The 23560-nt window shown below is 44.8% G+C and overlaps 1 protein-coding gene across 1 annotated transcript in view; it reads left to right on the forward strand.

Annotated features, from left to right (window-relative positions):
* Nucleotides 1-23560, forward strand: part of ILK (integrin linked kinase) — a 307235-nt gene that overhangs the window by 282919 nt on the left and 756 nt on the right. The gene's annotated exons all lie outside the window — the stretch shown is intronic.

A 23560-nucleotide genomic window follows, 5' to 3' on the forward strand; every position in this document is an offset into this window, starting at 1 on the left:
CTCTCTTCCTTCTGGGACCATTGCAATTCAAACAGACAACATTTCAGTGGTGTGGTACATCAACAAGCAGGGTGGAACCAGGTCCTACCCCCTGTGTCGAAGCACTCGGACTGTGGCATTGGGCGATTTCCTCCCAACGTTTTCTGATTGCGACGCACATCCCTGGGGAGGTCCAACATCATAGGGGACAGGCTCAGCAGGGCTATCCTCATGCCTCACGAGTTGGCTCTGAATCAGGAAGTTGCGGATCTTGTCTTCCGCAAATGGGGTCAGCCTTGTTGCAATCTTTGCCACACCCTTCAACAGCAAATGCAGCAGCTACTTCTCCCTTTCTCTGCTTCCAGGTCACTCACCAGAGACACTCCAGTCCACGATTAGCCTTGGGAACTTCTTTATGCCTTTCCTCAGTTTCCTCTGATTCTAAAACTTACAGAATGCAATATCGTTGGGTTGCAAAATGATCCTCATTGCCCCCTACTGTCCTCGACAGATGTGGATGTTCGTAGTGTTTCACTGTTGCAGTCATTACACTTGGGTTGTCCTGCTGGCAGGCTACCCGCAGTCGGCCTGAATTCCAAAGTCCTGGTCCGGTGTCGGTTGCTGTCACCTCTTCCCTGACGTCAGTGTGCTAGGGGTATAAAAGATGCAGCAAACGCCATTTTCTTCAGTCTTGCCGCGCGGTGCCCGAAGCAAAAGCAGTTTGCAAGTGTCTGTCGGCAGACTCCTGAGATTTTCATAACTGAATTTCAGTTCCGAAGTCTTCAATAAAGGTAAGTACCCCATTGGGGAAACATTTTTTTCTTGCTCCAGACCGATGTCAGAAAGTTAACAATTGTATTTCTTGTGGGAAGCAAATACCTCATAAGGATTTTCATTCTTACTGTATTCCTTGCCTAGGCCCTGATCACGACGTTGCTAGTTGTCGGTTTTGTGCTAGATTTAACCAACGCACTATAAAGCGTAGGTACGATTTTGCTTTTCATTACTTTGGCCGTAGGTTTAACTATATAATGCCGTCAGAACAGACAACCGGAATTCATAAAAAGCGCAAGGAAAAGGACAGGCATCTGAGGTACAAAACCAACGACGAAGCCTCTTCTAGGCCAGTCACTGGTTCGCCGGTGCTCAGTGAGGTGCTTTCGCAGCCCCTGACTCCCGCTACCTCAGAGCCACAGGCCGCCTCCGACTCCCATGTGGAGACAACTAGGCCTCTGGATACTCAAGGTATTGGCCCTTCTGAAATTAATCCCTCAGATGGGTCCGGAGCCGCTGAGCAGGCATCGGCTTCTGAGGGTGTTTTCAGATCTACACAACTTTATATAAAGCCTACTTCAGCATCCAAGACAAAGTCTAAAGCAGTTTTAAAGACAAGGAAACAAGTACAGCATTCTCCAGGACAAACTTGTATGCCTAAGAAACAGATGCTCAAAATGGCTAAAGACCTAATTACTTTGATCAGGGGTTCCCATCCCCCTCCTGATAAGCCTAGACTCAAGATACTGAATATGATTCCTCTGATCAGGTTTTCATTTCCTCTGGTTCCTCTTCAGAACAGGGATATTATATTCCTTCCTATGAGGATTCTGATGCTGAAGATTCTATTCCTTCAGCTTCTCCTGAGGATTACTCATTTGGGGAAACCCTCCATACCATGAGGGAGCATTTCCACTGGGGGAGCCAGGATTACTCAGATTCTAAAAAAAGGCTTAGAGACTTTACTTCCTCAGCACAGACCTCTTGCAATTCCTCTTGTTCTAGACATAGTATATGTATTTTCAGAGTCTGGCCTGTCTCCAGACTACTGCCTGCACCTGTTAAGCTGGACAGATACTACAGGGTTCCGGATTCCCATAAATTTCTATATTAAAAACCCTGCTGCTGACCCAGAAATTATCTCACAGGGTCCCAAGGGGGTCAAGGCTGCTTCTGCTAAAAACCCTGTCCCCTCAGATAGAGATTCCAGGGCTCTGGACAGATAGGGGAAAAAAGTCTACACTTCTGCTACCTTGGCTGTAAGGACTTTAAATTGTCAGTTTCATATGCTCAAATATCAGCAATGCTTCATGTCTTAGTTAAAACAAAAAATGTTGACAAATTCTGAATGTGCGGAGAACAAAGAATTGCAGGATTTATTGCATGCAGCTGAACAAGTGGGGAAACATACTTTGTAATGTGGTTATGATTCACTGGCGGCCTCGTGCAGGGCCGCAGTTACAGGTTCTGTTATTAGAAAGCATGCTTGGTTAAAGGAACAGAATCTGCCCGATCATGTTAAAGCAAAATTATTGGATGCTCCATTACAGCATGATACTTTGTTTGGTGTTAAGGCAGAAGAGGTGTTGAAGAAAATGGAGGATAAAGCTAAATCTATGCAGACAGTGAAGGATTTCTTACAGGAACAGCCACCCAGATTTAGCAGGAACTGGCCTTCTAAGAATTGGTCCTTTCCAGTGGCTGACAGACCTCAGAGGCAGATTCAGACACCCTAGAGGCAGGCAACAGCCCCAGGGCTCATACAGGCCCAAACAATGGGGTGCTTCTACCTCCAAAAGCAGAGAAGGCAAGTTGCAGCCTTATAGTAAACGGTCCCAATGACTTCCCTCTGCAAATGCCAAACATTTATCTTTTGGCAGCTCCCTTAGGGGGAAAGTTAGCACTTTTTTCACAAAATTGGCACACGATCACCCAGGACAAATGGGTCTTAAATATAGTCTCTCAGGGCTACAGGTTCCACTTTCACACCCTTCCAAAGGCAAAAGGTATGCCAGACCTGCCACACAATCAATGGGCAGAGACACAAAATCAAGTTTCATCTCTCATGGACATGAGGGCTATTCAGCCAGTGCCACAACAAGAGCAGGGACAAGGATTTTACTCCAGACATTTTAGTACCAAGAAAGGACAAAGCCTGGAGACCAATTCTGGACCTGTGTATTCTAAACACTTTCCTGGACATTCCAAAATTCAAAATGTTGAGACTGCAGCAGCTTCTACCCATGCAGAAGGCTTGTAACTTTGGACCTCAGAGGCATACCTGCATGTCCCAATCAGACAATCTTGCAGAAGATACCTCAGATTCATAGCTGGCTCAATGCACTACCAATTTTCTGCACTGCCCTTTGGCTTATCTACTGCGACCAGGGTCTTCACAAAATGCCTGGCACCAGTAATTGCATTTTGCAGACAGAGGAATTCAAATATTTCTCAACTTGGACGACTGCCTTATTCAAGCAGAGACCAAAGACATTCTACTAAAGCATCTGGCGTTTGTAAAAAGATTGCTAATTTGCCTAGGGTACACAGTAAACGAAAAGAAATCAAAACTAGTACCCTCTCAAGAGAATATTCCTGGGTGCAAGCTTAAATACAACTGCCCAGATGGCTTCTCACGCCAGACAAAGGCAACTGATTTCTTTGAAAATATGGCAACAAAGACCCAGTTATCTGCAAGAAAAATTCTGCAGACTCTGGGCTACATGACGATCCTGCATTCTACTAATTCCATATGCAAGACTGCATACGAGGAAACTACAATGGTATCTAAAAAGTGTTGGCAATCAACATTGCCATAGCCTGGAAACATATTAACATTCACTGCCTGCAACCGGAGTTTCAATGGTGGGCACAGGCCTGTCACCACAACAAGGGACAGCCATTCGCTTTACCCACAGCCAGGCAGACATTAACAGATGCATCAGATTATGCCTGGGGGGGCACACATGGAAGGAAAATGTATTCAGGGCACATGGCCCACAAATCAAATGCATCTTCATATCAATCAAAAAGAGATGCTAGCTGTACAGAATGCACTGACAGCCTTCAAGGACCTACTTCATCCAGGACACCTGCTGATAGACGGACAATACTACAGTCATGTGGTACATAAGCAAGGAGGCACAGATTCCTACCCCCTCTGCAGACAAGCCATGACTTTGTGGAACACAGCATTGACTTATCAAGTACAACTGCAAGCACAATTCCTGCCAGGAAGGACAAATACCTTGGCAGACGAACTAAGCAGAAACCTCATGGATCCTCACGAGTGGAAACTAGATCCACAAATCTTCAGAATGATAGGGAATTGGGGATGCCCAGATATCTGTTTGCCTCCCCTCACCACTGCCAGCTACAAAGATTCTGCATTCGGACTTTTCACGAACAAGCATGGAAAGTGGACGCCCTTTCATTCAGCTGGAAAGCCCTCTCAGTATATGCTTTCCCTCCTCTGCCTCTCCTCCCAAAGGTACTCCTAAAGGTTGGACAAGAGAAGCCAAAAATGATCCTGATTGCCCCAGACTGGCCACGCCAGCACTGGTACCCAATCCTAAAGAGCTTGTCCCAAGGCCCAGCCTGGACATTACCTCAAATTCCTCATTTGCTGACCCAACAAAACAATCCGATTCTACACAGCCAACTCAGAACCCTAAGTCTGGCTGCATGGCGGATAATGTAACCATTCAGAACACACCTCTCTCTAAAGTAGTTATGGATGTTATTTTGGAGGCCAGGAGGCCCAGCACCAGAAAGTCTTGTGCAGAAAAATGGAAGAGATTCTGTGCTTGGAACCAGGCACAAGGAATTGACATGCTTGTTCCAAATATTCCTCAGATTTTACAATATCTAACTGAGATGCTGGACAAAGGCCTATCCTTTTCATCAATTAAGATCCATGCTTCTGCCATTTCAGCTCATTACAATACGGACCCACCTATTTTCTCTCATCCACTGCTAAGGCAGTATCTCAGAGGGGCCAAAAACCTAAGACCTCCAAGGAGAGCTCCAATACCTGCATGGGACCTCAATTTTGTCTTGGGGAAAAACTCACACTACATCCTTTTGAGCCAGCCAATACAGCAGAGATAAAATACTTATCCTGGAAAACAGCTCCTCTCCTAGCAATAACTTAAGCAAGAAGAGTCTAAGAATTACAGGCACTAATGGCTGTGGAACCTTTTATTATTTTCCATCAGGACAGGGTTTCTCTAAGGACAAACCCAACTTTATGCCGAAGGTAGTGTCCAGTGTGGCCCTTAATCAAACCATACATTTGCCTACCTTTTATCCTAACCTGCAGAATAAGGGGGAGAGGAGAGACTTCTGCATTCTTTGGACATACACAGACAGCTACGCTTTTACTTGGACAAGACTAAAGCTTTCAGAAAGACTGAGCAACTCTTAGTGGCATATGCTGCAGGATCACAAGGGAAAGCTATTTCAAAGCAGACTATTTCAAAATGGATAGGCCACTGTATTCATTTCTGCTATTCTCACCATGGCAAATCAGTGCCTAAGGGCATTAGGCCACATTCTACCAGAGCAGCAACCACTTCAGCAGCCTTCCTCAGAGGAGTACCAACCAAGGACATTTTGGATGCTGCTACCTGGACTTCAGTGCACACTTTCACAAAGCACTACCACATACCTCTTTACTCTAAATCCAGAGCAGGCTTTGCCACTGCAGTTCTGCAGGGCCTTTTAGCCACTCCTAATTCTATTTAGGCCCAGCCACCCAACCTCAGCTTTGGGATTCAATCCAAGTGTAATGACTGCAACAGTGAAACACGTCGAACATAGTACAGTTGTGTACCTACCATAAATGTAGATGTTGGTGTATTCACTGTTGCAGTCCAGGTTACCCTCCCACCATCCCCCTTTCATTACTAGAACTTATCTGTACTTCTCTATTCTATACAGCCTATGTGGTGTATTTGCTTTTAGATGAAGTTTGTGCATGCTTTTTTATGATCATAATTTTTTAGCCTGCCCTTTTTGGGGGCACCTGACATCTGGGGCAAGAAAAACTGAAGAAAATGGCTTCGGCTGCATCTTTTATACCCCTGGCGCACTGACGTCAGGGAAGAGGCGACAGCAACCGATGCCGGATCAAGCCGACTGCGGGTAGCCTGCCAGCAGGATAACCCAAGTGTAATGACTGCAACAGTGAATACACTCGAACATCTACATTTATGGTAGGTACACAACTGTACTTTCCCATTCCTGCACTATTACCTTCTCGATCAGCCTTGGAATCTGGATCCGACTCAAGACCTACTGATTCATCAATCAGGCGGGTTGCATCAATCCCTCCAAACTCTCCAGCTCACAGCTTGGTTGCTCACAGCTTGGTTGCTCCACTTCCAACCTTAGCCAGGCTTCCCAGCATCCACAACCAAAAAAAATATGCTAGTAAATGGAAATGTTTTTCTTCTTTGGCAGAGGGTAGGAACTTAGATCCCTTTTCAGCCCCAGTCCACGAAATTCTGGAATTCCTAGCACAGCTTTTTCATTCAGGGTCCGCTTCTGCTACAATCGGGGTTCAATTAGCAGCCATTTCTAACTTTCATGTTGGTTTGTCAAATTCAAACATTGTCTCAAATGCTCTGTAAAGCTTTTTTGAGAGGGACCACTCTCCTTAGGCCTCCAATGAGAGGTCCCCCTCCTTCTTGGGACCTTAGTTTGGTACTAACTTCCTTAACTCTGCTCCCTTTTGAACCAGCAGCATCTTGCTCCATTAGGTTTCTATCTTGGAAGACACTCTTTCTTTCTGGTAGCTATTACTTCAGCCAAACGCGTCTCTGAACTTCAGGCACTGTGTTTGTCCTCCATACTTGGTTTTTCATAAGGACAGGGTTGCTCTGAGGACTAATCCTTCATTTCTTCTGAAAGTCTGCTCAGAAAATTAAACCAATCTATAGACCTTCCTGTTTTTTTCCCTAACCACACCAGCAAGGCAGAGTACAAATTACACCAATTGGACGTTTATAGACAGTTGCATTTTTACCTGCACAGGACTAAGGAAATAAGGAAGTCTGACCAACTATTCCTTTCCTATGCTTTAGGCAAACAAGGTCTCAGTTTCCAAGGTGACCTTATCCAGGTGGTTGTCTCACGCTATTACTTTCATTTATCAATTAAGGAACAAAGAGTTGCTTATCAAACCGAAAGGTCATTCTTCTAGGGCCTTGGCCACCTCTGTAGCCTTCCAATCTAGGTTGCCCATGGATTCTATCTGTGCAGCTGCTACGTGGGCAAATCCTCATACCTTTATTTCTCGTTGCAAGCTAGATATGGTCTCCAGGAGCAGAGCTGACTTTGGTTCCATTGTTCTGAAGAGTCTGTTCCAATGAGTCACTCAGGACTGTAGGTACTAGGGACGCTGTCCCAACCAGCAAGAATGAAGATGAGATAGACAACTTAACATAAAGAAGTTATGTACCTACCATAATGTTCCATGTTAGTTGTCTTCATCTCACCTTCTTTCTTGTGTCCCACCCTCCGTCCCCCTGTCCTATTGGACCGAGAGGAGTTCTGGTTTCACTGGCTGAGTGTTCTCTGGTTTGTTTCCTCTACTGACTTAGAGAGTATGACAGGTATACTCAACCTATTTGTTTGGACAGGTTTATTCTCTGGCTATGTCTGGGGTTAGCTATTTCAAATGAGATCTGGGTAGCTATTGCTAGGCATCATGGGATAAAGGGGTAGCCTCGAGCCAGTAAACGGCTCTCAAGCTATAGAAGATGGCAGAGTTGGAGCTGAGGATCGGCTCCGATCCCAACCAGCAAGAAAGAAGGCGAGATGAAGACAACTAACATGGAACATTATGGTAGGGTACATTTATTCTTTTTTTTGGTCGCCATTACTTCTGCCAGACGTGTATCTGAGCTTCAAGCCTTATGCATCAAGAGACCATATTTGATTTTTCATATAGTGTCATTGAGAACTAATTCTTCCTTTCTGCCACAAGTGATCTCTGAAATGTCCAATAATCCAGCCATTGAATTGCCAGTTTTCTTCCCCAATCATTCAGAGGAGAGTATTGCCTACATACCCTAGATATTCACAGGCAAATTCGCTTTTACTTGAACAGGACTAAGACTTCTCGTAAATCAGACCAGTTATTTTTGGCCTGTTCTGGACCTAGATTAGGATGTGCTGTTGCTAAGGTCACATTGGCTAAATGGTTAAGACTGCATAACCTTCATTTATAGAAAACTTAATATTCCATTACTTACTACCATAAAGGCTCATTCAACAAGGTCAGTGGTAACTTCTGCTGCCTTCCATGGCAGAGCCTCTTTACATGACATTTGTGCAGCAGCAACTTGGGCTACTCCTCATACCTTCATCAATCATTACAAACTGGATTTGGCCTCCAGGGGAAGAGCATCTTTTGGGTCTGTGGTGCTCCGGAATGTCCTTCCATGAGAGCCTCCCAGGAATAAAGGTAGCTGGGGACTCTGTCCCACATATAAGGACTGAACGAGGATGAACTGTCAGATAAAGAAGTTTTGCCTTACCATAATGTTCCATCTGTGTTGTTGATCCTCGTTCAGTCATTATGACCCCTCCCTCCTTCCCCCTCCTGAGGCTTCTAGTGGATCTCTCACCATCCGGTTCTATGTCATTTGACCAGAGGTAGCCTCTACCTACTTTTGACTTGCAAACTCAATCTGAGGTAACCGGGAGAGGGGAATTCTGGGTAAGTTTTAGCTCGAGAGTTTGTAGCTGGCACGAGCTTGGAAGATGGCTTGCTCTGTTCAGAGGTCTGAATCGATATCCACATGTAATGACTGAACGAGGATCAACAATGCAGATGGAACGTTATGGTAAGACTTAACTTTTTTTCTTAAAGTTCACATAGATTTCGTTAGGAGTTGAAAGTGTTTTTTATAATCCATCGCCCCTGAATTTAAAGTGGCTTCATACGCAGATTGCCATTCTTACTCAAACCAAAAGCACCAAGGTCATCTTTATCTGCAGATAATCCTTTAACTTTACTCCATCATATACTAGAACAAAAGTAACCATTAGGGACCAACCAAGAAATATATATATTATTCCAATTAAATATATCCAAAACGTTTATACAAAAATGTATCCATAAATACTGTCTGACTGGGATATACACTATGGATTTTATTTTTTGGTGGCAGGCACACTCAAAAAAATATTGGCAACTGCTGATAAATCCTGCAACCACCTTCCAAAAAATTCAGGCACCAACACTTCCAACAATCTTGTAATGGTGATACTTGCTCATACCTTAATGGGTCCTGCTACGTTCCTGGTGTTTGAGGTCCCAACGATTGACCATACACTGACCATTTAACACCCAAGAACAATAGCCATTCCCAATAGCAAACAGTATGCTCTTATTTTTATTTTGTTAGGAGCACTATTGCATGCTCCATAAAACCTGCAAGTAAGTTGTCCAGTCACTCCAAAAAAAAAAATAGGTCTGTCAGATTTACAGAAATCATAATATGATAAAATGAAATCTCCTCACAGAAACCAGAAAAAAATCCAGTAATCCTGAGAAGTGTGTGTGTGTGTGTATATATATATATATATATATATATATATATCAATCTGATTGTTCACTAGTGTAACATTAATGGATCAAAAAATGAACCTGTGCAATAAGGTTTAAGTTGGTGGAAATTCAAAAATTATGTATAACTGTCAAAATACCCCCTAAAACCTGCTGCATTAAAGGTTTATCAACGTATAAGAAATAAGCAAAACTTCCCCAGATTTTGTTGCCAAGTTGCCTGTTTAGCCTTGACGTATAACTGGAGAATATGACCAAAATATATCTACAGTAAATCCAATATGTAAACCCTAACAGCAAAAAAACTAACTTTTGGAACATTCACTAATAGCTCCTAAAATATGTACTCTGTTACAAATGGTACATCATGCATTAAAGTTAAACATCAAAGGAATGCTCCATATGCAACAACTAAAACTGCATTTAAAAAGCACCTGTAAAACAAAAAATGTTAGATTAATGATGGATTAAATAAATCAAGTCACTTAAAGTGGAGTAAAAAAACACAAGAATTCAAAGGTCCATAATCTTCCAATCCGGTCTCCAAAATGAGATGTTATTCTCTGTCCAACCAGAAACACAAAAAGATAAATCATATTCACGTGGACCCACCCCAAAATAAAAAATGGCTGGACCCCTTATTCATATACGATATCCAAAAGAAAATTCCATGTATTGCATAGTCCCAAATCAGGCTCCATAAAAACACCTGAATATCCTTCCAAATAAATATACAGGAAAGTTAACAGAAAAATGAATAGTCCAAATTGTACATTTTTACAGTTTTATAAAAGTACTTGTCTACAGTGGATGTTATGTATTCCAATCTCGCCTACATTCTTACTCACTGGTTCGGAGCCGAATATCGGCTCCGACTCTGCCAACTTTTATTTTCTAGCATGAAGTCTCTAATTGGCTGGGCTAAACAGGTATCCCATGTTGCACTGCTCCATAGCCCTAGATCTCATTTGCCGCTCATGTAGCTAGGACGTGGTCTCGCTTGGCTGTGGCTAAGTACCTCTAAATTTATATTTTCTCTTCAGAAAATTGTTGCTATTCAAACAAAAGCTATTTTCATAGATATTTCTTCTTGTTTACTGTTTAAAATTTGTTGTGTGTGCGTGTGAGTTGGTATCCCTTACTGTTCCAGTCGGTTAGGCCCATTTAAATTAGAGGACCTAGTCCTTCTCTTTTGTGTAGTGTTTAACTTCAACTCTTCCTGATTTTTAGTCAGTAGTTCTCTGTTGTGTGTTGTAAACTTTTATAGAACCGTTTTACTTGGAGGTTCTTTGGGATTTTTTGTGTGTAGTGATAGTTTCCCGCCTTTGCTGTTTTTCCGGCTAGGTCATCTCCTTGGTCTTGGTGTTTAGTGATTTAGTTGAGATGTCTAAGGATCAGAAGGAACATAAACCTTCAGGTTTTAAGAAATGTTCCAAATGTAACTACACAATGTCCATTACAGACAGACAATTCCGTATGTGTGTATTGCCTAGGAGCAATTCATTTGCAAGAATCCTGTAGCTTCTGCCACGCCTCCGAGGGTGCTACAGGAAAGAAAAAGTAAACTTATATTGAAGGGGCTCCTAAAACCTTCCTTTGAGTCTTTAGACTCTACTCCTAGTTCCCAGTCTAAGGCTTCGAAAGCGAAGAAAAGATCTCGTGCTCAGTCTGTCTCCTCGGAGCCACCGGAGAAAACTTCTAAACTGGACTCTACCTCCTCTGTCCTCGGGACCACAGGAGAGGTATCTGTTGTGCTGGAATCGACCTCGGCTCCAATTTTATTGGAACCCATTTGGAGCCGGTCTCCCAGTATAAGGCATGGTTCTCCTGATAGATCCCAATCCTCTTCTTTTTCCTCCAAATCCTCCAGGCTCTCCGATTTGGATGTCGATAGGGTGGTTCAGAGGCTTCTGCAGTCTCCGGTGTTAGCTAAATTATTTTCGGCTCCAACCCAGTCTGCTCCGGAGCCTGTCCTGATGCTTGTGTAGATGGTTCCTCCTCCGAGCACTTCCTTGTCTTTGGAGCCGGATTGCTCCGCTCTTAGTGATGATCTTGTGCCGGCTCCGATACCCCTCAAGGTTTTATCGGTGCTGACGTCTGCTCCAACCATGTCTGCTCCGTCCACAGGTTTTGATACTCTGGTTTCCTCTGTTGGGCCTGAGGGGGATACTTCGGGACATCTGTCGGTTCCAAGCCTCCCCCTCAGCACATCGGCTCTGGGAACCTCGACCCCGGTCGTGGCCTTGGAGACTGGTCGGTCCTCTGATTTGGGGGACCCGCCTTCGAGGCCATGAGGAGCGCACTGGCCAGATCTTCATTTACATCACCCGGATCTGTCATTCCATCCCCTTCCACCCCGGCTAGAGCCTCTGATGTCCCCCTATCCGTGGATGGCGGAGCTCAAAGGTCTGGGGATACCCCCATGAGTGGTCCCCAACTTTCTGAGGGTCCCTCAGAGTCCATGCATGAGGAGCCCCCCAGAAAGAAGTTGTGCAAGAGGGAAGCACATAGACTCCCAGGACGAGTCTCTCACTTCTGATACTGACCTCGAGGAGTCAGAGGGGGTCCCCCAAGACGTCCTCTGACGTCTCTTTCTCCGACATCCTGGAGATATTGAGAGAGGCGTCTGGCCGTCCAAAACCCCCCTCTGAGGAGGAGTCTGTATTCCTCAAGGCCTTTGGAGCTCAACCCTCTGCCTCCTGGGCATCTCCACCCTTCAAACTCCTGGATTTAATTTGTCAAAGGGTTTGGGAGAATCCTGATTCGGTAGAACCTGTGCCCAGAAGGCCCAATAAGTTTCTTTCTGCCCCCCCCCCGGGGGGGGGGAAAGAGTTCCTGTCCAAAGGGGTTTCTGTAGATGCCATGGTGGTGGCGGCGGCCACACAGCAGGAAGTAGCAGAGTCTTCTTCCTCCGTCCATCCTCCTAACAAGGAGTCCAGGAGCATGGACCGCTTTGGGAAGCGTACCCTCTCGTCAGAGACCTTCACCCTGCGGTCGCTGAACTATCTCTATTTTACTCGGCTCCTGAGAGATCTCCTCAAGGAGTTAGAAGATACTCTAGTGGGTAACGTACCTGAGGCGTTAGTACACACAGTTAACGCCCAGGTGTCTACCCTCAATTCGATTGTCAACTCATCCATGAGGCTCATTTCGTATGCAGCCAAGGGGGCGAGTAGGGCAGCTAGTTCGGGAGAAGCCCTCAGGAGGCAAGCCTGGATGCACCTGTCATTTCACGGAGGCCTTCAAGTCTTCTTTCACTGACTCCCCCTTTGGGTCCTCACTTTTTGGGACCAAAGTGAAAGACACCCTCACCAGATGCGAGCAAGAGGGAAAGACCCTGTCTGCTGTAGGGGTCCATTTTTCCTTTCTCTCTAGGCCTTACACCAAGGCTCAGAGAGGAGGGAAGATGTGGTTCAAGAAATCACAGTAGTTTTTCCCTGCTGTACAAGGTGAGTCCCCCTCCAGAGGCAGAGGAGGGGGAGGTTATTCTGGAAGACGCCGCCCTAGAGGCAGAGGAGGCCCCCCGCAACTTGGGAGACCGTGATTCCTTTCACGGTTCCTCTTACAATCGTTCCTGATGTGTTGCCCGACTGTGCTATTCGGGAGCCAGTCAGGGGCCGCATTTCATTGTACCCGGAAGCCTGGGAAAGCATCACCCAGGATCGATGGGTGCTACGAATAGTTTCCGGAAGTTATACCATTCCTTTTTTGTCAGATCCCCTTCCAGTCAGGAGAATCCCGGACGTTCCACCCAGTCAAAGGGATCACACAGCATTAGAAGTCTCAAAGCTGCTAAAGAAAGGAGTCATCCAACCTGTCCTCTCAGACCAAATCGGATTAGGGACTTACTCAAGACTCTGGTGCTGAAAAGAACAGGGGACCTGAAACCCATTCTAGATCTCGGCCGATTAAACCACTACATTCTGACGTCCAAGTTCCGAATGGTCACCCTTCAGTCCATTTTCCTGTTGCTGGGAAAAGTGCGGATGTGCTCCATTGACCTCAAGGATGCTTACTACCATATCAAAATGGGCAGGGCGTCCAGGAGTCACTTGCGCTTCCGGCTGGGAGCCAGTCATTTTCAGTTTCGTGCCCTGCGCTTTGGTGTCACCAGAGCCCTCAGGGTGTTCACCAAGTCCTTGGTGATGGTGACAGCTCACTTGAGACATCAAGGATTCCAAGTGTTTCCATACCTGGACGACTGGCTCCTTACCGCCCCCACCAGGCATCTTCTCATCCGGGCCAGGGACGCTACAATTACCCTCTGTCAGCAGCTAGGAGTTACCTTGAACTGGGAAAAATCTGCCTTGCTGCTCTCGTAGCGTGTCACAGTTATAGGCGCAGAGCTAGATACCATCCAAACGTGAGCCTTTCTGCCCCAAGAAAGGATCAGAGTGTTGCAGAGTCAGGTTCATGCTTTATTACTCCTCAGGAAAGTACAAGCGAGATGGGTGCTTTCAGCTTCTGGGATCCATGACAGATACCATTATGTTAGTGCCTCTAGCGAGATTACAAATGAGGCTTCTTCAGTGGCTTTTCTTTACCCATTGGTCCTTTCAGAAACTCCCCCTTTCCCACCAGATCCTACTCACGGACCGATGCAAGCAGGATCTCCGTTGGTGGCTATGTCCTACCAATCTGGATGAGGGAAAACAGTTTGTCCCTTTGTCACCTGTCGCCACGGTGACCACAGATGCCTCCCAGATTGGGGGGGGGCATTATCTTGGCAGGACAGTCCAAGGCACATGGCAAGATCACGAGGTACATCTGCACATCAGTTTTTTAGAGATGAGAGCGGTGTTATTGGCGTTGCGGGCACTCCAGAGCTCTCTTCCTCTGGCAACGATTGCAATTCACTCTGACAACATGTCTGTTGTGTGGTACTTAAACAAGCAAGGAGGAGACGGATCATACCCCCTGTGCAGAGAGGCCATGCAAGTGTGGCAGTGGGCAGTGTCTTCCCAATGGTTTCTAGTGGCAGCGCACATTCCAGGGCAGGCCAATGTGATAGCAGACAGGCTGAGCAGAGCTATTCTGATGCCTTACGAGTGGTCGCTGAACCTTCTGGTTGCAGAACAGACTTTCAACAGGTGGGGTCAGCCTTGCTGCGATCTTTTTGCTAGTTCCCTCAATGCCAAATGCAGCAGCTACTTCACCCTGATCCCCCTACAGGGGGAGTCACCCAGGGACGCTCTAATCCACGATTGGCCTGCTCTGTGCTTTCCCTCCATTTCCTCTGTTACCAAGAGTGATTCAGAAAGCCATATCCTTGAGAAGCAAGATGATTCTAATTCCCCACTGGCCTCGCCAAGTCTGGTTCTCCTTTCTTCATCAATTTGTGGTGGACAGTCCTTGGATTCCGGACCCAGTACCAGACCTACTGACGCACATGGGGCAGTTCCATCCCTCCCTGCGGACCCTCAGGTTGACAGCCTGGCTACTTCACTTCTGTCATTAGTCTGACTTCATCGTTTTTCGCCTGAGGTGGTGCACATTTTATCCTCTTCTCATAAGTCTTCCACCAGGAAGATTATTCCAGCAAATGGAAGAGATTTTCCATTTGGGCTCAGGCCCAAGGACTTGACCCTTACACAGCCCCAATTCCTGCTGTTTTGGATTTTCTGTCCATGCTCTTTCAACAGGATTCCGCCCCTGCTACCATTAAAGTGCAGTTGGCTGCTATTTCGAATTTTCATAGTTCCTACGAGCTTTCCCTTATAGCACATAAACTCTGTAAGGCCTTTCTGAAGGGCATCTTGTTACTCTGGCCTTCTGTGTCAGAACCTGTCATGCCCTGGGATCTAAACTTTGTTTTGCAAGCCCCGACTTCCCCACCTTTCGAACCAGCTGCCTCATGTGAGTTAAAGTTCCTGTCTTGGAAGACTGCTTTCCTGATAGCCATCACATCAGCTAGATGGGTGTCAGAGATTCAAACTCTGTCCATCAAACCCCCGTATTTAATCTTCCATAAGGACAGGGTTTCTCTTAGACCTAATCCGTCCTTTCTTCCTAAAGTTACATCTACTGTTAACCTCAGTCTATTGAACTGCCAGTTTTCTTCCCTCAATTCTCTAACAAAGCAGAGTTTAGATTTCATCAATTGGACGTGCACAGGCAATTATGATTCTACTTACACAGCAGAAAACTACGAAAAACTGACCAATTGTTTGTGTCTTTTTCAGAAATTAGAGCAGGATCCCCTGTTTCCAAGGTTACAATCTCCAGATGGATTTCAAGTTGCATTTCCTTTATTTACTCCTCTGCGGGCAAAAGTCTACCATTCCCAGACAAGGCTCACTCTACCAGGGCTGTTTCTGCATCAATAGCTTACCATGCCAGACTTTCTTTGTATGATATTTGTGCTGCAGCCAGGTGGGCTTCCCCGCACACCTTTATTACTCATTGCAAACTGGACGTGGCTTCTAGGGGCCAGGCTTCCTTTTGGTTCCACAGTCCTCAGGAGTATCTTCCTTTGAGCCTCCCAGGATAGAGGTGCTAGGGATGCTGTCCTGTGAGTAAGAATGTAGGCGAGATTGGACTACGTAACAGGCGAGATTGGACTACGTAACATCAAGAAGTTATGTACTCACCATAACATTCGATGTATGTAGTCCATCTCGCCTCACATTCTTACGTGCCTGCCCCCTTCCTGGAGGATTTGGAGGTTGGAATTGGCGTTTGAGTACTCTTCAATGGCAGTTGTTTTTTCTTATTCCCCTTGATAGTGTTCTACTGTAGTGGGTGGTTGTTACGCAGGAGGTGCGATTGTGGTTTTGCAGCAAACTAGATATGGGGCTGTGGAGCAGTGCAACATGGGATACCTGTTTAGCCCAGCCAATTAGAGACTTCTTGCTAGAAAATAAAAGTTGGCAGAGTCGGAGCCAATATTCGGCTCCGAACCCGTGAGTAAGAATGTGAGGCGAGATGGACTACATACATCGAACATTATGGTGAGTACATAACTTGTTCTTGTACATTGATAGTGATCCCAATCACAAGCATGAAAGTTTGTTGGCAACCTGTACATGCCATGCCTTCTATGTGGGACAGACATCTGTACCCCTACGTATACGCATTTCAGAACATCTTAGTGCTATCAGGACCAAAAAAAAAACACGATTGCCCTATATAAACACACCATTAATCATACCACTGCAACCTTCAGATTTACTATTATCGATAAAATAGGTAATAAAGGGGGTTTGCATAGTCTTCTGGACTCAAAGGAGAAGTGGATTATAAAATTAGGTGCTTTTTCAGCTGTATTGAATGAACATCTATAATTGATGAACCAATCACATGGCTCTTGAACACAAGGATTGTGTATAAGCACAGGGTATAACTATTCAGTTAAACACTGAGGAAGGCTGTTACTTTTGACAAGCCGAAACCGGTCTGTTTTGGGGTTTTGTGCTTTGAATAAAAATAAAAAAAATCTCCACAGCTCATCAATGTCTGCTGGCTCCTTATTTGGATTTTATTTCAAAGCAAACCATTTCTAAATGGATAGGCCATTGCATTTTTTTCTGCTATAAGCACCATGGAAAACCTTTTCCACAGGGCATCAGACCCTACTCAACCAGGGCCGCATCTACCTCTACACCCTTTCTCAGAGGCGTTCCTACCAGGGACATCCTAGAAGCTGCTACCTGGAGTTCTGTACATACTATCACGAAGCATTACCCTCTGCCAGTTTTCTCTAAATCTAGAGCTGGCTTTGCCACTGCAGTCTTGCAGGGCTTTATTGCTCACCCAAATGCTATCCAAATTCATCCTCCCATCCTTAGCTTTAGGAATTTACCCAAATGTGATGACTACAACAGTGAAACACGAAGAACATCCATGACTTGATTAACCTCAGTAAAAGTACAGTTGTGTACACTTAGCATAAGTGTAGAAGTTTGAGTGTATTCACTGTTGCAGTCATCACATTTGGGTTATCTGCTTGCAGTAGCCCTCAGCCTGATTAACAAAGTCTTGGGTCCTTCGTCGGTTGCTGTCCCTTCTTCCGTGACGTCAGGTCGTCAGGGGTATAAAACATGCAGCCGACATAATTTCATCAGTCTCTTGCCGTGCGGTGCCCAAAGCAAAAGCAGTTTGCAAGTGCCGGTCGGCAGACTCCTGAAATTTTCGTTTTCAAGTTTCAGAACCAAAGTCTTCAACTAAAAGCTAAGTACCCCGTTGGGGAAACTTTTTCTAGCTCTAAACTGATGACAGTAAAAGTAAATTGCATTTCTTGTGGAAAACAAATACCTCATAAATATTTTTATTCGTACTGTATTCCTTGCCTAGGCCCTGACCACGATGTACCTCACTGTCGGTTTTGTGCCTTATTTAAACCACGAACTATCTATCGTCTGTATATTTGCGCTTCTAAATTTTTTGGTGCTCGGTTCAATTATCCTGATATGTCTTTGGTAAGTCATCCGACTACCGGCATTCTGAAAAAACGCAAAGATAAAGACTGAGACTGGACGCCCAGTTCGTTGGTACTCAGTGAGGTGCTTTCGCAGCCCCTGATGCCCGCTACTTCAGATTCACAGGCCTGTACTGAGACCCATTCAGAGTCCGGTATGCCGCGAAATGCTTCAGCTGTTGAACCTGCGGATGTCTCTACCTTGGATGGGAATGGAGCTGCTGTGCAGGCACCAGCTTTTGAGGGTGTATTCAGGCCTACTGACTTACATATTAAACCGGCGCCATCTTCTTCAAGGCCTAAACTGACGCCCAGACCGCATGGTCAGGCTTCTATGCCTAAAGAACAAATAAGAATAGCTGAAGACCTTATTACTTTAATCAGGGGAAGCCAACCTTCCCCTTCTAAGAGACCTAGGACTGAGTTTGCTTATGATACTTCTGACCAGGATTCTGGAATTCCTGTTTCATCTGATGACCAGGATATTTACCCTTATTTACCTATGAGGATTCTGCTGCTGAGGACTCTTCCCTCTGCGCCCCCCCCCCCCCCCCCACACACACATACACACACGAGGAGTTCTCTTTTGGTGAAACCTTACACACTCTCGGGGAGCTTTTTTGTTGGGAAAGTCAGTATTTCTCTGATTTTAAAAAGAGGTTTAGGGATTTTTTACTCCTGCCCCAGCACAGGCCTTTAGCTATGCCTCCTGTACTGGACATTGATGCCTTTTCGGAATCTAGCATGGCCCCTGACTCTCTACCTCTTGCTTCCAGAAAACCTGATATATGTTACAGGGTTCCTGACTCTCCATTTCCTTTTCAAAAATCTTACTGCGGATCCTGAAACCATTTCACAGGGACCTAAGGGCATTAAACCTACTACTGCCAAAAATCCTACCCAGTCTGATAGAGGCTCTAGGGCGCTGGATAGATTGGGTAAGAAGGTATACACTACTGCAGCTTTGGCCATTAGGGCCTTGAATTGCCAGTTTCATATGTTAAAGTATCAGCTGCATATTATTGGATTGTTTAAACAGAAAATGATGATGATTCCTGATTGTGCTGAAAATGAGGATTTACAGGATTTTATGCATTCTGCTGAACAAGTTGGTAAACGTACATTGCAATGTGGTTTTGATTCACTAGAGGCATCTTGCAGGGCTGCGGTAACTGGGTCTGTATTTAGAAGGCATGCTTGGCTTAAGGAGCAATCCTTGCCAGATCATGTTAAAGCAAAATTACTGGATGCTCCCTTAAATCAGGTCCACCTGTTTGGCAACAAGGTAGAAGTTGTTAAAAAGATGGAGGAAAAAGATAAATCTATGCAAACTGTTAATGACTTTTTAAAAGTACAACCTCCAAGATTTAGTAGGCATTGGCCTTTTAAGAATTGGTCCTTGCCTGCCTCTTCCAGACCTTCTCAGCCCAAACCCAGATCCAGCAGAGCACCCAGGCTTCAGTCCCACGGGACGCACAGGACTAAGCAATGGGGGGGCCTCCACTTCCAAATTTGGGAGTAATAAAACTCCCCCCTATGGTAAACAGTCTCTGACTTATTTTTAAAACTTCCAAGCACTTCTCAACTGACTGCCCCTTTGGGGGGGGGGGTTGCACTTCATGCAAAGAACTGGGGACTCATTACCCAGGACAAATGGGTTTTAGTGTCCCAAGGATACAGATTTCACTTACACACGTCACCAACTCCAAGCGGTTGGCCGGATCTACCTCCAAAGCAGTGGGCAGAGGCCCCAAAGCAAAGTACTCTCTCTTAAGCATAGGGGTTGTTCACTTGGTACCAGAAGAAAAAAAGGGACAAGGTTTCTACTCGAGATTTTTCCTGGTACCCAGAAAAGACAATCCATGGTGTCCTATCCTGGACCTGCCTACTCTAAGCACTTTTTTGGTGATTCCAAAATTCAAGATGCTGACTCTTCACAAGTTGCTTCCTATGCTAAGCAAAGATTCCTGGTTGGCAACACTAAATTTAAAGGAAGCATACCTGCACAATCCCAATCAGGGAATCTTGCAGAAGATGCCTACGCTTCAAATCAGGCTACACGCACTATCAGTTCTCTGCACTGCCCTTTCGCTTATCTACTGCGTCCAGGGTATTCACAAAGTGCCTAGCTCCAGTCATTGCATTTTACAGGCAAAGAAATATTCAAATATACCAGTACCTGGACGATTATCTAATTCAGGCAGAAAACCAGTACATACTTTTGAATCATCTGGCTTTTGTACAGAGGGTGCGAACTTGTGTGGGGTACACCATAAACGAAAAGAAATCACACCTGGTACCCTGTCAACAAATTATATTGCTGAGAGCAAGCTTGAATACAACTTCCAGGTGGCTTTCCTCACGCCAGAGAAACAAATTCACTTGACAACCTACTTCAAACAAGTGGTCACAAAAACCCTGCTATCTGCAAGGCAAATACTACAAGCCTTGGTGTTCATGGCCTCCTGCATTCTTCTAATTCCATACGCAAGACTGCATATGCAGTCCTGCATTCTTCTAATTCCATATGTAAGACTGCATATGAGGAAAATACAGTGGTATCTAAAAAGCCTATGGTGTCAACATTCTCAGGATCTAGAAGCAGGTTCCTATCATTCCTTGTTTACACCTAGAGTTCCTTTGGTGGGCAGAGGCCTGCCACCAAAACAAGGGACTACCATTCACACTACCCCCTGCCGCCCAAACCCTAACAGACTCAGGCCATGCATGGGGGGGTGCACCTGGCTGGAAAGTGCATTCATGGCAAATGGAACCCAATTCAAATGCACCTTCACATCAATCATAAAGAAATGTTAGCTGTACAGAATGCTCTGACAGCCTTCAAGAACCACATTCTTCCAGGACAATTAATGGTAAAGACTGACAACACCACTGTTTTGTGGTACATAAACAAGCAGGGGGTACACATTCTTACCCCCTCTGCAGACTAGCCATGGCATTGTGGAACACAGCCTTGAGCTACCAAGTACATCTACAAGCTCAATTCCTGCCAGGAAAACTAAATACACTGGCAGATGGACTAAGCAGAACCCTCATGGAGCCACACGAGTGTAAACTAGAACCAAGGATTTTCAACATGTTGACAAGCAAATGGGAGAACCTAGATATAGATCTGTTTGCCTCCCCCAGAACTATCAGTTGGGCATATTTTGCACAATGACTCCCCACAAACAAGCTTGGAATGTGGATGCTCTGTCCTTAAGCTGGAAAAACCTATCCGTTTATGCCTATCAGTTTATGCCGTTCTTCCTCTGCCTCTGCTCTCCAAAGTACTACTAAAGATCAAACAAGACAAACCAAGGATGATTTTGATTGCACCAGCCTAGCCACGCCAACACTGGTACCCCCTCCTGCGCAGTGTCACTGGTCCCATGGCACCTGCCTCAGACTCCTACCCTTCTGTCTCAGCAGAACCAGATTCTGCACCCTCAGCTTTAAACACTGAACCTAGCAGCCTGGCTAATTACCTAGGCTCTCCTTTACCATCCCTCAGTAAACTGGTGATGGATGTCATTTTAGAGGCAAGGAGGCCTAGTACTAGAAAATCTTATGCTGAAAAATGGAAAAGATTTTGTGCTTGGAACTAATTTCAAGGGATGAGCACAGCAGTGCCCAATTTACCTCAGATTTTACAATACTTAACTGAGATGTTTCACAAGGGCCTGTCTTTTTCCTCAATAAAAATTCACACCTCAGCCATTTCAGCTCATAACGCAAAACCTCCCCTCTTCTCTTTCCCACTGCTCAAGCAGTTCCTCAGAGGGGCTAAAAATTTAAGACCACCTAGGAGAGCTCCAACTCCAGCCTGTGACCTTAACTTTGTATTGGAGAAACTCACCCTTCCTAATTTCGAGGCATCTGCTACTGCAGATTTAAAATTCCTTTCTTGGAAAACACCTTCCCTTTTAGCCATCACATCAGCAAGAAGGGTATCTGAATTACAGGCCCTTATGGCAGTGGAGCCTTTATCATCTTTCATGCAGACAGGGTGTCCCTCAGGACCAATCTCACTTTCATGCCAAAGGTGGTATTCAGTGTAGCCTTTAATCAGTCCATTCATTTGCCTACAATAACTTAGATTTTGCTTGGACGGGTCTAAACCTCAAAGGAAATCTGAACTGCTGGTGGCATTTGCTGCAGGGACAGAGAGGGGAAGGCTATTTCAAAGCAAACCATCTCCAAATGGGTAGGCCATTGCATTAATTTCTGCTATAAGCACCATGGAAAACTTATCCCACAGGGGATCAGATCCCACTCAACCAGGGCTGCATCTACTACTTCAGCCTTTCTCAGAGGCATGCCTACCAGGGACATCCTAGAAGCTGCTACTTGGAGTTCTGTACATACTTTCACCAAGCATTATCATTTGCCAATTTTCTCTAAATCCAAAGCTGGCTTTGACACTGCAGTTTTGCAGGGCCTTATAGCTGGCCCTAATGCTATCTAAATTCCTCCTCCCATCCTTAGCTTTGGGAATCTACCCAAATGTAATGACTGCGACAATGAACCACGAAGAACATAGTACAGTTGTGTACTTACCATCAATGTAGATGTTCATGTGTATTCACTGTTGCAGTCCTGGTTACCCTCCCTCCAGCCCCCTGACTTTGTTTGGCTATACCTCTTCTCTCCTTTTCATTGCTTAAAAGCTTTTTGGTGTATTGGCTTTTTTGTTTGAAGTATAACCTTGTATATTTATAGATTTAATTGCTTCCCATTAGGGGGGCACCTGACATCTGGGGCAAGAAAAACTGATGTAATGACATCCTGATGTCACAGAAGAAGAGACAGCAACAGACGTAGGACCCAAGACTTTGTTAATCAGGCCGACTGAGGGCTACTTCAAGCAGATAACCCAAATGTGATGACTGCAACAGTAAATACACTCTAACGTCTACATTTATGGTAAATGTACACAACTGTACTTTAAGGCATACGAGTTCAGCAGAAAAAATAACTTGCTGAAAAAAAATAGAGCTCTGGATGAAGTGAGGGGTAAGCTCTGCACCCCTTCCTTAATATAACCTACTCTGAGGTCACACAGTCCCTATATAGTTTTTTCAGTGAACTGGCTTATTTGTATTTCTGGTTGTGTGCTCACTTGCCTTAAAAGTCATGTTTCCATGTTTGGTTAGGAACTGGAGGCAAGAAAAAGGGATATCAGCTTGGAGATGGCTAGTTAAGTTTGACAGATTACAGAATCTGTTTTGATGTACCAGTTAGGGTCTGCTGAGTAGTGAGGGATGCACTAATTGGTGATGTAATGTTTTTTTTTCTGGGGACATTGAGAATTGCTCAACAAAATTGTATTCTTGGCAGTGAAAAGTTTTCATTTTCATGACTACGACTTTAAAAGGTAGATATATTTATAATTTAGGTATTTTTCTTTTTTATTTGTCTTCATTGACCTTTCAGCATCTGGCTGATACTGTTCATAAACCTGTGTACTTAAAGATGATTAGTTTTTGTCACCTGTGTATGCAAGTCAGTACATGAGCAGAAAAGGTCTTTAACATAGCACATGATGTGAAAGGCTGTTTTCAGGTTTTGCTAGTAAGATCTCTCAAAACAGTGATACTTTGGTCAGTTTCCTACTCTTGTTTAACCTTATTTCTTGAAGTCCAACTGCAAGTAAAATGCATTTTCCATCTCTTACTTTTCATTTAGTGTAATAGTTGTATCATATAAATTGTGTAAAATCTTGGATTTTTATAGTCACCCTTTTGCCTTTTTAAGATGCATGCAACTGAGTTGAATGTAATTGTAGTTAAGAAGGAAATTTGCTTTCTCCG

The sequence above is a fragment of the Protopterus annectens genome, chromosome 5.part1 (assembly GCF_019279795.1).
Source record: "Protopterus annectens isolate FY-2018-M chromosome 5.part1, PAN1.0, whole genome shotgun sequence".
Lineage (NCBI taxonomy): Eukaryota > Metazoa > Chordata > Ceratodontiformes > Protopteridae > Protopterus > Protopterus annectens.